Source organism: Uranotaenia lowii, chromosome 3 (assembly GCF_029784155.1).
Source record: "Uranotaenia lowii strain MFRU-FL chromosome 3, ASM2978415v1, whole genome shotgun sequence".
NCBI lineage: Eukaryota > Metazoa > Arthropoda > Insecta > Diptera > Culicidae > Uranotaenia > Uranotaenia lowii.
Window position 1 is genome coordinate 96,417,865 of NC_073693.1, and position 15,687 is coordinate 96,433,551.

General features: G+C 38.3%; 1 protein-coding gene and 1 long non-coding RNA gene across 2 annotated transcripts in view; both read right to left on the bottom strand.

Moving 5' to 3' along the window:
* The window catches only part of LOC129757613 (sodium channel protein 60E-like), a 909,603-nt gene that overhangs the window by 219,195 nt on the left and 674,721 nt on the right, over positions 1–15,687 (bottom strand). The window lies entirely within an intron of this gene.
* LOC129757620 (uncharacterized) lies at positions 10,745–11,155 on the bottom strand. Its single transcript, XR_008739744.1, has 2 exons — positions 11,082–11,155; positions 10,745–11,016 (listed from the first exon to the last, which is right to left on the bottom strand). It is a non-coding gene; the product is annotated as an uncharacterized LOC129757620 (long non-coding RNA).

Below are 15,687 nucleotides of genomic sequence, written 5' to 3' on the forward strand. Positions count from 1 at the left end.
TGACATTTAAGCGCAAAAGAAAATCAGATTTTTTAAATGCTACCATCGAGTCTAAAACTTTCGTTGAAACAAAATTTTCTCTAAAAAAATGCGTTTTTTATAATTTTTTTTCTCATAAAGTCACTAATATCAACAATACTGTTGGTCAAACGCAAAAACAGTGTTCAGATGATCGATAGACAACTTATTCATCTTCAATATGCAAAAGAGGGATTTCAAATTACTGTTATGCCGTCCGAGATATTTTAATCTAAGTACAAGAACTTTTTTAATTTTTTCGAAATTTCATATTTGGAGAGTAACTCAAAAACGGTTCTACTGTGATTCTTTTGAATTTCATTTTAGGATTCAGCGCTCGATTTTACATTGGAAATGACCTTCAGTTTACTGAGTTCAAAAATGCTGTAAACTAGAGTAATTAATCAACGGTTACTATTCGTTGAACAGTAAAAAATGAAATTCGAGTGTCCCGTCTGTTTGTCTGTGATGAAAGCTAATGATTGAGAGAACAGCTGTCAAAACAAGCTTTATTCATGATAAACGGAGCAATATCTTTAAGCGACTTCTTGACTGCTCGATTTAGCTTAGCAAAAGCAATCGCCAAGTTTCTCTTAAACCACCTTATACCGTGTAATGGAACAGTTTATTCAATATAGTTAAAGGGGAATCGTCTAGCTCCAGAACGATCCTACATTTTTTACAATTTCGTTTTTATACTTATTATTTGCGTTAACATGCAACATGCTCAATAGTATGCAATTTTTGTTGTCATCCTGAACGTATCCTGGCTCGCATACGCACTGAGGAACACACATAGCAGGGCAAAGCGTCTTTCGTTCTGGAACTTTACACGATCGTTCGCAAGCCGTACCGCAATCATTCCAGTGTGAGTTCGGTCCGCAAGATTCTAGAGGTAGGAAGTAAAATTTGTAAAAAATTCACCTCCGAAAAACACTTACTTACTTACTTAATGATCCCGCGCCGATCCACCGGTGCATAGGGCCGTTGTAAAAGACCTCCACTGTTGACGATCCGGAGCCAGCGTCTTCACCTGGTCCAAGTCAAGATTCTCGTCGACAGTTCGGATTTCAGCGGCTAGGCTTCACCGCCACGAGTTTCTGGGTCTGCCTCTTCTTCGATGACCTTCTGGATTCCAATCTAGCGCCTCTCTACAAATCTCGTTTTCATCTTTTCGCAGTGTGTGCCCAATCCATCTCCACTTACGTTCCCGAATCTCGATTTCTAGCGCCCTTTGATGACACCGGCGATGTAGTTCCTCATTTGAGATCCAGTTGCCAGGCCACCAAGCGCGGATGATATTCCGCAGGCAGCGATTTACAAAAACTTGCAGTTTTCGCGTCGTTACCGCATATGTGCACCAAGTTTCGCACCCGTACAGCAATACGGATTTGACGTTTGAGTTGAAGATTCGGATTTTTGTTCGTAGAGAGATCTGGCGTGACCGCCAGATGTTTCGGAGACTCGCAAACGCAAATCGGGCCTTTCTGATCCGGGTTTCGATGTCTTTCCTGGTACCACCATCAGGCGTTATCTGGCTACCAAGATACTGGAAGCACTCCACTTTCTCCACTTGTTGCCCAGCTACCATGAAACTGGAGGGATTTGCTGTGTTGATCTCCATAGACTTGGTCTTTCCGACATTGACTTTGAGACCTGCTGCCTTGGAACTTTCGGTGAGGTCGTCGAGTTTGCTCTGCATATCCGGTTGTGTTTGGGCGAGCAAAACAATATCGTCAGCCAGGTCAAGGTCGTTCAGTTGCTCCATTGTTGTAGGATTCCACGGCAATCCTCGGTTCGGTGCACAGTCGATCGATCCAGTCAGAATCTCATCCATTACGATGAGAAAAAGTAGCGGTGATAAAATACATCCTTGTCTCACTCCAGCAGTTACCGGGATTGGTTCGGACAAGACACCATCGTGCAAGACCTTGCATGAAAATGCCTCGTATTGTGCTTCGATGAGATGGACTAGTTTCTCTGGGACCCCTCGTCGCCTTAGAGCCGCCCAGATGTTTTCATGGTTAAGTCGGTCAAATGCTTTTTCAAAATCAACGAAAACCAGCAGAAGAGAGTCCTGGAATTCGTTGATTTGTTCCAGTATGATTCGTAGCGTTGTGATGTGGTCCACACATGATCGTCCGGATCGGAATCCAGCTTGTTGCCGTCGGAGTGTAGCGTCAATTTTCTCCTGGATCCTGTTCAGGATCACTTTGCAGAGTACTTTGAGGGTTGTACAGATCAACGTTATGCCTCGCCAGTTACCGCACTCTGTCAGGTCTCCTTTCTTCGGGACCTTTACGAGGATACCCTGCATCCAGTCGGCCGGGAATGTTGCAGTATCCCAGATGTCGGCGAAGAGACGGTGCAACATTTGTGCTGACAGGGCTGGGTCGGCTTTCAGCATTTCAGCAGGGATGCAATCGATCCCAGGTGCTTTGTTGGATTTCATGTTCTTGATTGCCGCTTCTATTTCAGACAGCGAAGGCGCTTCCGAGTTGACGCCATTTATGCGACTTACTGTTGGCGCTTCGAGCTGCGGATTCTGTTGGCCATCGCTATTCGTGACTCGGAAGAGTTGTTCGAAGTGCTCAGTCCATCGTTTGAGCTGATCTGTTCGATCGGTCAATAACTGACCTGCTCGGTCTTTCAGCGGCATTCTTGCATTAGTCCTTGCACCACTGAGGCGGCGAGAAATGTCATAAAGTAATCGGATATCTCCATTGGCGGCGGCTCTTTCTCCCTCTTCGGCTAGGGAGTTTGTCCAGGCTCTCTTGTCTCGTCTACAAGCTCGTTTAACTGCCTTTTCCAGCTCCGCATATCGTAAGCGGGCGGCTGCTTTGGCTGACCCGGTACATGCCTGCTCAATTCCGACTTTCGCCTTTCTCCGATCATCGACCATCCTCCAAGTTTCATCCGACATCCATTCACTTCTTCTTCCACACACTTTACCAAGAGTACCATGGCTCGTCGTGATAAAGGCATTCTTGATTCCACACCACTGTTCTTCGACTGTTCCGTCTGTTGGCAATTCCGAGGCTCGGGATTCTAGCTGTTCAACGTATGCCCTTTTCACCTCTGGATTCTCCAACCGGCGGACGTCGTATCGATACCCGACTTTCTCCTCGCGCCGTTGGACACGCGCAACTCTCAGTCGTATTTCGCCAAGGACGAGGTGATGGTCAGATGCAATGTCTGCGCTTCGTTTGTTGCGGACATCAAGAAGGCTCCTTCTCCATTTTCGGCTGATGCAGATGTGGTCAATTTGATTTTCTGTTCGGCCATCTCGGGATACCCAAGTGACCTTATGTGCTGGTCGATGGGGGAAGAGCGATCCACCGATCACCATGTTGTTGTTGCCACAAAATTCTACAAACAGCTCTCCGTTTTCGCTCATCTGTCCTAGACCATGGCGCCCCATGATGCGCTCAAGGTCCTGATTGTCGGAGCCAATCTTTGCGTTGAAGTCGCCCAAATGGATTTGAATGTCACCCTTCGGAATTTTCTCTACCACGCTGTTCAGTTGACTGTAAAACTGCTCTTTCTCCTGCAAGTCGGCAACGTCAGTTGGCGCATAACACTGGACCATTGTAAGGTTTCTAACCCGTGTTCTGAATCTGGCTACGATTATTCTTTCGTTTATTGGTTCCCATCTAATGAGGGCTCCGAAAAACAGCTATTAAAGAATGTTACCAGCCGATCCGATGTGGCAGAGTGTAAGAAACACAGCAAAAACTGAGAAGAACTTCATGTTTGTTTAGGATACCAACTGTTGATTGTTGATGGGCGAGCACTTCTTTTTATACTCAGTTTCTAGGCGTTTCCTATCGGTGAGACAAATCCAAAATTCACCTGAGACTAATTTTAATCCCGTGAAAAAGAAAAAAAAAACGATTCGAACTAGCTTGAAATTCGAATAATTAACGGTACACTTAAAAGAAAAGCTTAGTAATATTACTGAATCCGTGGTTTGAATTAACCACACGCAACCATATTTTTGAGTAAATAATGTTTTGTTCATGAAAAAACTACGCGCATGGTAGGTATTGTACTATGTATTGATTTTGGCTGTGCATAAAGCATGGATCATCCAAAATCTGGACGCACTTTTCATTATACCATAGCGCTCCTGGTTGTCGGATCTGGAATTTTTTGACAGTACTTTGTTTGGAAATGCTCCCTCTATCAGTGCTGAAAATTTCATTACGATTAGTTTTGTTTCAAAAAAGTTACATGTGACCATGGCCGTAGGAACGGGGGGGGTTTTGGGGGTTAAACCCCCCCCATGAGGGTCCAAAAAAGCAAGCGAGGTGTTATACTCTACACTAAAAATTTTAAATTCATAATCAAGTTATATTCAAGAGTAACAATCTAGAGTAAAACTTAATTCCAAAATCATCACGTATCTGAGCCAGACAAATTCGGACTGTTTTATATAAAAACCTTGCAAACTCAGGGTATTGGATTTCAAAAATTGTCGACCGAAATCCGAACAATATCCGAGCAATTTTATTTAAAATATTGGAATTACTTATCCAAAATCAAGAAAAAAACTTGAAAAAACCATTCATGAATCTTTTTTTAAACTTACTCCAAAAATTATTACTAATACAGTTAAAACACGTTTTTTTTTTAATTTGATTTAGGAGAATGAAAATCCAGGCAAAATCCGGGCTTTTCCAAAAAAATCCGGGCAACCGGCTCGAACCGGACTTTTCCAAAATTTTATATTAATTATCTAGTCCAGTTAAAACTGGGCAATCTGAGAACCTTATCATAGAAATTGAGGCATGAATATTAAATTTTAAATTCAACCCTTATTGGAGGTTCTGGTTCCATATTCCCATAACCAAAATTGTATTTCTACATATTTTCGTGTTTCCAATTATGTATCAAGTTTAGGATTTTGGATTTTCAGTTCGAATAATCATAAGAAATTAGGAATAAAAAGCTGTTTTGAAATCCTAGTTGAAATTCGGATTTGCATTTCATATCAAATTTTAATCACGTTTTTCGAAAATCGTATGCATTTTCAATGTTTTGATAATTGTTTTCCAAACACGAAAAAACGATAAATTTTGTTTTATATTCAAATTTTAAAATTTTAGAATTTATTTTATCACAAACATTTCTAGCTCTTAAGTGGCGATCCAAAATTGAAAACTTAGACTCAGATTCATCATTTGAAATTCACATCCTAATTCAGATTCACAAAACAGATTAAAAATAAATAATTGAAATAATGAATTAAGATTAAACCAGCACTACAGAATTGGAATTAAAGATTCATGAATGAGGGCTTTTAAACTTGGCTCATTCAAATTTGATCTGGAATTAAGATTCTGAAAACGTCTTTTTTTTACATTTCAGAAATCGTATAGAAATTCAAAGATCAATTTTTGAAATCAGGTTTAGAATTCAGGTTTAAAATTCAGAAAAAGAATTAGCTTGTGAACGAGTTTTTCAATAATCATAAAATAAAAAATATATTTTTTTTTATCACCGCACTTACCAATTATCCTTTCCTTCCATTTTCTTTTTTACTAATGATCACTGAGAAAAATCAATCGAAAAGATCATAAATATAAAGTAGAGTTTGAGTTAATTTCCTAAGTTGTGTTTACTCAAAATATCCCAAATTATATTTAAAAAAAATCACCCAAATAATTTTCATTATGGAATTGATTCTTTATGAAAAATATTTGCTGTTTAAGAAACATGTACCTGATCTTCACCTAAATATCTGCACAAAATCCTATATTTTCTCGGTTTATTGTTTAGCATTATTAATATCGCAGCTTTTTTAAAAGCCAAATTTCAAAATAAAATCATCAAATTATAGTTCAAGTTTAAATCAAGCATATTTGATCCGAATTTTTTTTTATTTTTTACGGTCTCTTGAGACAATTTTATTTATTTTCATCAAAGGTTAGAAACTTGGAACTTGCAGAAGAGTTTGGAAAATTGGGCCTGTTTGATTTAAGTTTAGATCAAGTTTTTTTTTAAGAAATTGAAAGCTTCCCTTGAAAGAACTTATTTTATGCTCAAATCAAACAACTTTGATCTACTCTTAGACAAATTCAAAAATTTAAACCATCATTGAAAGCAAATTCCATATTTTGTTTCTAAGGGCTTCATTATAAAAATTAAGCTTTCTTTTTAGGCAAAGGACCACTTTTCTAAAGTTACGATTTGATACGAAATCTATTGATGAGTACTTAAAAATTAATAATCATATAGATACAAAAAAAAAGTCGATAATAAAAAAAACATACAACTTATCGCGGCGATTAGCTAATTCAACAATAGATACAAACATTATTTGTTTCAAATTTTTTTTGTATTCGTGATTTGTTGGGATAAAAATCATAGGTGAAAATCAGACACCAAAACCCCCCCCATGAGTCGGTTCTTCCTACGGCCCTGCATGTGACATAAGCCGCGAGACGAAAATTAATTTTGAACACCACTGTCAAAAACCCGATCTGGTTCAAAAAACCGCGAAATCTGATTTTGGGAGGCTTCCTGACCGATTTTTTTTTTTTTTCGGACTAGCAACTTTGTCTTGTGTTAGTCGTGTTTCCGAAATCGGTGATACAAATTCACTTTATACGGGTGAAATAAGATATAATTATCTCTATTATATAGGTGTTCGGTTTCGTGACGTTATGTAGTGCGTGGAAAAAGTGAAATATTGATGAAATATATGTGATTCAATGTTGTTTTCGCGTGTTATTGCTTGATTAAAAAATATTTCCGAAATGGCGTCGTGTTAAAGAAGTGTTCGGTGATTTGAAAGCTTTCGTTCTAAAAGCTTACGGTTCGCGTATTAAAATGCTCAAACTTAACTTAACGAACGTAACAAAGAGACAAAGCGTTACACCATACTAATTCAACGAAAAATGGTTTGCGTCTTCACTGGAAATGTTCACATGGTGTATGTGATTACAGTGCGTAGTTCTCAAGGAGGATGTGGCAAGAGATATGCAAGTGTCGTGCATCACAACAACAAAGATTCGCTGCACGAAGAAGAAAGCTGGTGAGATTGTTCCCTTTTTCATTTTATTCTTGAACATGACTAATTTTTCAAATCAAAGTGGAAAAAATGGAAGAATTAGAAATTAGAATCATTGAGGTTTCGGAAATTGAAAACATTGGAATTTTATTTATTCCTTCAAGAAAATTTTAACCTTAAAAAAAATTGCAAAGTTGGAATTTTATGAAAATGATTCAATTAAACCTTTTGAAATTTATTCAATTGTATTATTTTTTTCCCGGAAGCTGAGATTTGAAAAATAGAGAACATTCAGGAAATTCTATGCTTTTTAAAAAGGCAAATAATAAATTTTAGAAGATGATAAAATAAAGGATAGTAAGAAAATTCAAAACGTAGTGAACATTTAAATAAAAAAAAAGTTTTTTTTTAAAACTTTGAAACAAAAAAACTAATTGAAGTTAGAAAAATTGAATGCATTGGAATTGGAAATTGGAATTGATCTCATTATTGAGAAAATTTGGACTTTGGTAATTTTCGAAAATTTTAAAAGAAAAATGACTTTTTTATTTGAAATTTAGGAATATGAAATGTTTTAAAAATACGGAGTGTGAAAATTGTGATTAATATGTTCTAGAATAATAAATCTAAACATTTCGATAAAATAACATTCAACAGGTAATTTATTGTTATTCGTTATCAATTTATAATGTATTTTGGGGTATTGGGGGGTCCATCCGGGCACCCAAATGAAGCGATTCTTGAGGAGAGCATTGGGCTACCTCACCAGCAAGGGATCGTGGATTGAGGGCGGGTCCGTCTCTCCACCCAGTGGAGCGCTTAGATTTGTAACAGCTCGAATCAAACGCTATATAATTTTGATATGTTCTTTCGGTGGAGTCAATTTATCCCATCCCTACTTAGAAATGTAAGTGCCTCTGCTTACATTTCTTTTCCCTTGTAATAGTCCACTCAAAGTCATTTTGGAATTTTATGGTTGATGAATCTTGAACAAGTTGCAAAGCATAAGTTGCTCGCTGCTACCGGCTGTGCCTTGCTAGCTGGGTTGTAGAAATACATACATACATATTTCCTGACCGAAAATTTTACAAAGCCACTGGTCGGGGTGATGTCCCCATCAAGTTCAAATTCGTTTTTGCCAATAACTTTGCAGAAAAGTGTTTGATCGGGCAAGATATTTGAAGCTGCGGCTGAAAAACCCCGTTTTTTTTCTTGAAAAACAAGACCATGGACTCCGAAATGTACAAGGAGGAGTGCCTGAAAAATGTTTATTCCTTACATTAGATCTCACAAAGGACCAGCAAAGTTTTCGCTAGATTTGGCTAGCTGCCACTACAGCGAAGAGGTACTAAAGTGGTATCGGGCCAACGGGTGGATTTTGTCGAAAAGGACATCAACTCACCCAACTGCCCTCAATTCCGCCCTATCGAAAAATATTGGGCCATTGTCAAGCCGAAGATGAAGAAGAATGGTAGGACGACTCGGGGTGCCACAGAGATGAAGAGATTGTGGAACAAAATGGCCGCTGAGGTCAGCGAATAGGGTGTCCAAACTATGATGAGTGGTACTCGACGAAAAGTTCGAAAATTCATCAAAACACTATCGGAATATTTTTTTTAAATTATTTTTCCATTAAAGTGCAATAAAAACCCTACATTTTAAGTACAAAACATTTTTATTTCGTTTATATAGCTCCGAGATAGACCCGTTTTAGGGCGTCCAGATTAATCGTGATCCATGATTTAATTTGAAGAAAAAATATCAAACTAGGGTAAGTGTACCTAAGACAACGGCTTAAGGAAGCTTTTTTCAGTAATTCAATAAAATTGCCTTGCATGTTGATTTGAAACTGATATTTATTCATTGAACTATATTTCGAATACTGTTTTATGAAACTATGTAGGAAATAGATCAATACATTACGTACTTTTGAGTCAATTCATGATTTATTTTTCTCATTCAAGTTCCTCCATTGTCGTACCAGGTTCCTAATTCCGTCGTACAAGGGGACCGGAATTGTCTCAATTTATTCCACCCTCTTCAGAAATACATTTAAAATTTTGCGGTTGCGGTTCATGCAATTAGCATCAGCTTACATCGAACGGATCAACTGCGCAGGATAATAGCAGAAGTTCTCTCGAGTAACCAGTCACAATAAGCTATGAAACTAGGATAGCTTTATTGTAAAAAGGTCTACCATTGCTTGGCTAATGCATCTGCAGGCAGCAAAGTATTATACCTTCTATTCAATTCTACCGAAATTCATATCTACCGATTTTTTATTTCAACTTGTATTGAGATCCAAACCAGAGACTCATAAACTCTTATTTCAAAGTTTAAATGATCCATTCATCCAAATTTTCTTTTCATTTTGACCTTCAACGGGAATTTTTTGCATCGTTTTTCCATGCATCGTAAAGATTCAATAAAAATCGAGGTTTTCGGTCCAGGAATTGAAATTTTTTCCTCGAGTTGATCCCCATTTAGAGAATTTCTGAAAACTTGAGTAAATTTAGTTTTCAAGGACCTCTCAGTGACCATTCTGTAGAGCAAAGCGTTTGGTCGTATGTGCGATATTGCAGTTTGAATGCAAGAAGCTTAAAAAGTCTAATTTTCAAATAATTGATGTATCTCATGTTTCAAACACTTGAGAAAGGTTTAGTGTCATCAGATAATAGAACCAAAAATAATCAAGTCTTAAAATATGAAATAATTTTGAAGAAACAATTTCATTGGAGTTGAACGCTAGAAATGTGAAAGTTGGAGATATTCTTGCGTGCACCGAAACGTCTATTTAATTATGCACGATACTGTTAGGAAATAATTTGTAAAACACCAACCACTAAGCTAAAAAATCCATCAATTCTTTGTTCATTTGAAACCATGCATTATAAGCAATGTTGAATACATTCAAGTAATTTATCAATATAAATAGACTTTTTGCACTTATCTCCCAGCGCATCAAGTTCCTAGTTTCAAAATAAACAAAACTACTGTATTGTGTTGTGATTACTTGGAAATTCATTATGTTCATTCTCTATGAGTCCGACTGTGTTCAGCAAAAAATAATAAAAATGAACCGGTCTAGTTCCAATTCTTGCAAAACGGTTTCCTATTCCTGTCACAAAATTACGACGAATTATGGGGCCCGAGCGATTCGATTTCAATCGAATATTGACAAATTTATATAGTTCAGCTTAGTTTGAAATCATTTTTCTAATTTTATTTCAACACTTTTCTGTCGAATTTTATGATTTTGATCGTTATATGCATTGACAGGAAGCGATAAAACAAAGAAACACGTTGGGGGGATCACTAAGTTCGTTTTACAATATGACGGAGTGTGTCAATAATTCAATTCACTTCGCGATTTCAATATCAAATAAATAAAGAAATAGTTTTAAAAGTGACAAATTTGTGATAGAAAATAAATTCACAAGCTTAAGTTTATCATGTGAAGTAGCCAATTATAGTGGAAAGTGATTTTTCGGCTCTAAAACATGCATTCTTGAATTGCGACGAATCAGAGGGATACGACGGAGGAGGGTACACCTACCCTAGCTTGTTCTAAAAGTAAAAGCTTCTGATTGAGAAAACAGCGCCAAAACAAACTTCATTCATGACAAACGAAGCAATATCTTTAAGCGACTTCTTGACTGCTCGATTTAGCTTAGCAAAAGCAACCGCTAAGTTTCTTTAAAACCAAAATAATACCGTGTAATGGAACAGTTTATTCAATATGTTAGTGGAATCGTCTAGCACCAGAACGATCCTACATTTTTTACCATTTGATTTTCATACTTATTATTTGCGTTAACATTCGCTCAATAGTATGCAATTTTTGTTGTCATCCTGAACGTATGCTGGCTCGCATACGCACTGAGGAACACAGTTTAAAGTGCAATTCACTGGATCTGGATCTTTACACGATGGTTCGCAAGACGATCCGCAATCATTCCAGTGTGAGTTCGGTCCGCAAGAATCTAGACGTAGGAAGTAAAATTAGTAAAAATATCACCTCGGAAAAACATCAATTAAAGAATGTTACCAGCCGATCCGATGTGGCAGAGTGTAAGAAGCACAGCAAAAACTGAGAAGAACCTCATGTTTGTTTAGGATACCTACTGTTGATTGTTGATGGGCGAGCACTTCTTTTTATACTCAGTTATCAAGCGTTTCCTATCGGTGAGACAAATGCAAAATTCACCTGAGACTAATTCTAATCCCTAGAAAAAGAAAAAAAATCCCGATACTAACTAGGTTGACATTCGAATAATCAACGGTAGTTTAAGTGTTCATACAGCGAATGACGGCCATTTTCCTAACCAGGCTCGTGCGAAGGACCCGTCCATGAGGCGGGGGTTTCGACATTCAAATTGATCCAAAAATAATAACAATACAAAAATGAAAATGATTTGTTACACCATTACCTTACTTATGATTATCTCACATCCTCAAATAGTGGATAATAGATTTGACTGATTAAATGAATCAAAATTTTCAATACAAATCAGAATGAATGTTTCAAAGCAATGCTACTTCCGGAAATTCATTGATAAATTAGTAAAAATTATGTTCCTTATTATGAACTAGAAATTTGCCTGAAAATAAGTTCTAAGCTGTCTATTTAGTTGAAAACAATATTTCAGAAACACCAGAAATAGAATGCAAATCAAAATTTCGAATACAGCTTCGGAGAAAGGCAAGAAAATGAATACATAAAATATAAAACCAGATTTAAAAAAAACAGTAGTCTCAAATAAACATCAGATCAGATAAAAAATTAACTATGATCAATAATTGTTAGAAAAATGATAATGATTGTAATTTATTATTTATCTTAATTTACATTTCTTTTCTTCATTTTCAATTAACGAGTTAATTGAAAAATTCTGCTGTGGTATCTCGAATTTGAACAGGAAAAGCATCCAAATGCATAATGAACTTAGGAGAATTTATAAAAGAGTTTATCATTGAATTAAATTTGATAAAAAGAAGAAAACATTCAATTTTATTTCAAGATTGCCAGTGGTCAAGGTCTACATAAAACCTTTATGCTATAATAAAACTGTTGAATCTCAATAATATTGGTCACTCTAGAAGCTAATTCCACAGAAGGTTGTTTACAATCTGTTGAAGCGTTTGTCCATTGTAATGTATATAGTGTTGCCAGCATGTCAAGTTTGTTGAAAAAAGTTACAGTTTTTCGCGGGAAAAACTGTAATGGTTAATCCAAATGAAATAAATGTTCTCTTTGGTTTAAGTTTTTCTCAAGAACAGTCGTCCTCATTTCCATACCCGAAAGTCAGAAAATGATCTGACGAAACAAAACTCTTCCAGTTATCAAATAGAACGCCAAAAACGTTCAAAATAATAACTACAGTACCGTTCATAATCGTATAGAAATTGGAAGCACGCGCACTGTCACTTCGACTTTGAACTTCCATAACTTTTTACTCTGATGATATTTTTTGATCAAATTTTTCGCGTTAGATAGATCAACTATCGCACTGTTATATCACAAAATTTGAGCTTTCTGGAATTTGTATCAGTAATTCTACGAAAATCGGAATTTTTGGACTCTTTTCATTCAAACTGTAATATCTCTGAAACTACGCTACATTTTTTATTGAAATTTTGCACAGTGATTGTTGAAATATAAAGCTAGCATGTCTGAAGTTTTTGAAAAGTTCTATCGAAGAGATCAAAAGTTACGCGAGGTGCATTATTTCATGCATAAACCTAGAAATGCGATTTCTATAGAATTTTGGACGATTCATGAGAACAGTACCGTTTCCTCCACCTATCTGACGAAAAATGTCTGGCATAAGCAATGAAGAAAAGAAAAAATGGAATAAATGATCCATTTGTGTTTTGAAATCAGAATCTCGCGATATTGTTTTGATTTTTTGGTTGAAATAGATTTACTGGTTGTTAAACAGAGAATATGATTTTCCTATAAAAACATTCGTCCAAAATTCTATAGAAACCGCATTTCTAGATCCATGCCTGAAATATTGCACCTCGCGTAGCTTTTGATCTTATCGATAGAACTTTTCAAAAACTTCAGACATGCTAGCTTTATATTTCAACAATCACTCTCCAAAATTTCAATAAAAAATGTAGCGTAGTTTCAGAGATATTGCAGTTTGAATGAGAAAAGTCCAAAAAGTCCGATTTTCGTAGAATTACTGTTTCTCAGGTCACACAAACTTCAGAAAGCTCAAATTTTGTAATTTAACAGTGTGATAGTTGATCTATCTAACGCAAATAATGTGATCAAAAAATTAGTTTTATAGATTAGATCCCATAGGCTTCAGCCCTTTATCTTATTCTATAATATAAATGACACTTAATAGCTGAGTAATTGTTAGTTTGTAAAAGAGCACTGCACAATTCTACTTTTGATTTGTTCTCTGGTCATGCTAAGTTGAATAATATCGACGTTTGCGTTGTAAAATGACATCATTCGATACATTGGTTCGTTTCTGGCGTATTTCTGGATCCGATTAGCTAGTTGAAACGGCCTTACGCTTCGCAAACTACTGCGGCCTTCGTACGGAGATATACAAGATAATAAATACGGCGAATGATATCTTCCACAGATTAAATCCTTTAGAAACAGTGCGTCGATCGATTTTCTTCGGGTTTCCAGTGTGTCCAAACCCATCAGCATGCACAAGACTCGATATTCCGGCATTTCTGCTTGCCACCCAAGGTTTCTCAGAGCGTATTTCAAGTACTTCTTCTGAACTCACTCTTCGTTGAGATACGGACACGAGCACACGCTTTAAAGCTGAGCACCGTTTTAACAAACGCGTTATCGCGTGGTGATCTTTTTTTTTTGCTCTCAAACGGAAACTGCTAGTGCCGAAGTTAAAATGGATTCTAACCGCAAGAATACTTTGAAAATAGTGTTTTCTGATGTGACAAAGGTTCCAGCCCATGTGGATGTGTTGCAATTTACAATGAACGAACTGAAACTTCCTGCAACTTGTGTACATACGATATATAAAGACGAGTACGATAATTGTTTCATTATTAAATTTTTGGATGACCTTGAATTCAACCAGTTTACGACCAACATGGAAGAAAAATACTTATTCTTGTACAGCGATGGTCAGAGTGCACCTGTAAAATTGGAAGTCGCTAGTCGTTTGTTTCGATACGTCAGAATATTCAATCTGCCGCCAGAAACTGACGACAAGGAAATAGTAGCTGTTATGAGCAAGTTTGGCGTGATACGACAGCAGGTAAAGGAACGTTACCCATTGGAATACGGCTATTCGGTGTACAGCGGAGTACGAGGGGTGCATATCGAAATAGCGAAGGAGATCCCAGCTTACCTACACATAGGGCACTTCAAAGTGCGGCGAACTCTCGGGGAAACAGTTTGGTTTCCGTCGAGGTCGCAGCACCGTAGATGCCATCCGCTCGGTCATCGAGGTAGCGGACAGAGCCACGCTGACCAAGAGGAGAGGGCTCCGCTTTTGCGCGGTTGTCACTCTGGATGTGAAGAACGCCTTCAACAGTGTCAGTTGGACAGCGATTGCGTCGTCGCTCATCCAAATGAGGATCCCGGCATATCTGTATAGGCTTGTGGAAAGTTACCTCCACAATCGCCAACTGCAGTATATGACCGGCGAGGGTTTGCGAACACAAAAGGTTTCGGCGGGTGTTCCACAGGGGTTAATACTCGGCCCGGTTCTGTGGAACATCACTTACGACGAACTCCTACGAACGAGCCTCCCATCGGGAGCCAACCTCGTAGGATTTGCAGATGATGTAGTCCTCTTGGCGAGGGGCTCCTCAACAGCGGAGGTTGAGCTTCTGGCCACGGTAGCTATTCAGGCAGTGGAACGCTGGATGCACTCCAAGTGTCTGCGTCTAGCCCACCACAAAACCGAGATGGTGCTTATCACCAACCTGAAATCACCCCAAACAGGTACCATTGCCGTTGGACCGTGCAATATCGTGTCCAAACGCGCAATCAAGTACCTAGGGGTGATGATTGACGACAGGCTCAGCTTCACGAGCCATGTTGAATACGTGTGCAAGAGAGCGGCAATGGCCACGGCCGCACCCACACGAATGATGCCGAACTCCTCGGCCATCCAAAGCAGCAAAAGGCGGATCCTGGCAAGTGTGACCACTTCGATCTTGCGGTACGGAGCAGCGGCCTGGAGGCAGGCCTTGGGAGGAAGCTGTAACCTGCAGCGACTTAGCAGCGTTCAGCGGCTGATGAACCTGCGGGTTATCAGCGGATACCGGACCATGTCGTCCGAAGCCGCCTGTGTAGTAGCGGGTGTTATGCCCATCTCGGTTTTGCTGGAGGAGGATGTCTATTGCTACGACAACAAAGACACGCCCAACGTTCGAGACCTCGCCAATGAGGACTCGATGTCCAACTGGCAGCAGCTGTGGGACAGCTCAACGAGAGGAAGGTGGACCCATCGTCTGATCCCGCACATCGGGAGCTGGATCGGAAGAAGGCACGGTGAAGTGGACTTCTATATGACGCAATTCCTGACTGGTCATGGATGCTTCATGAAATACCACTACCGGTTTGGACATGTGGCTTCGCCATATTGCCTAGATTGTGGTGATGAAAAGGAGACACCCGAACGTGTGGTGTTTGTCTGTCCAAGGTTTGC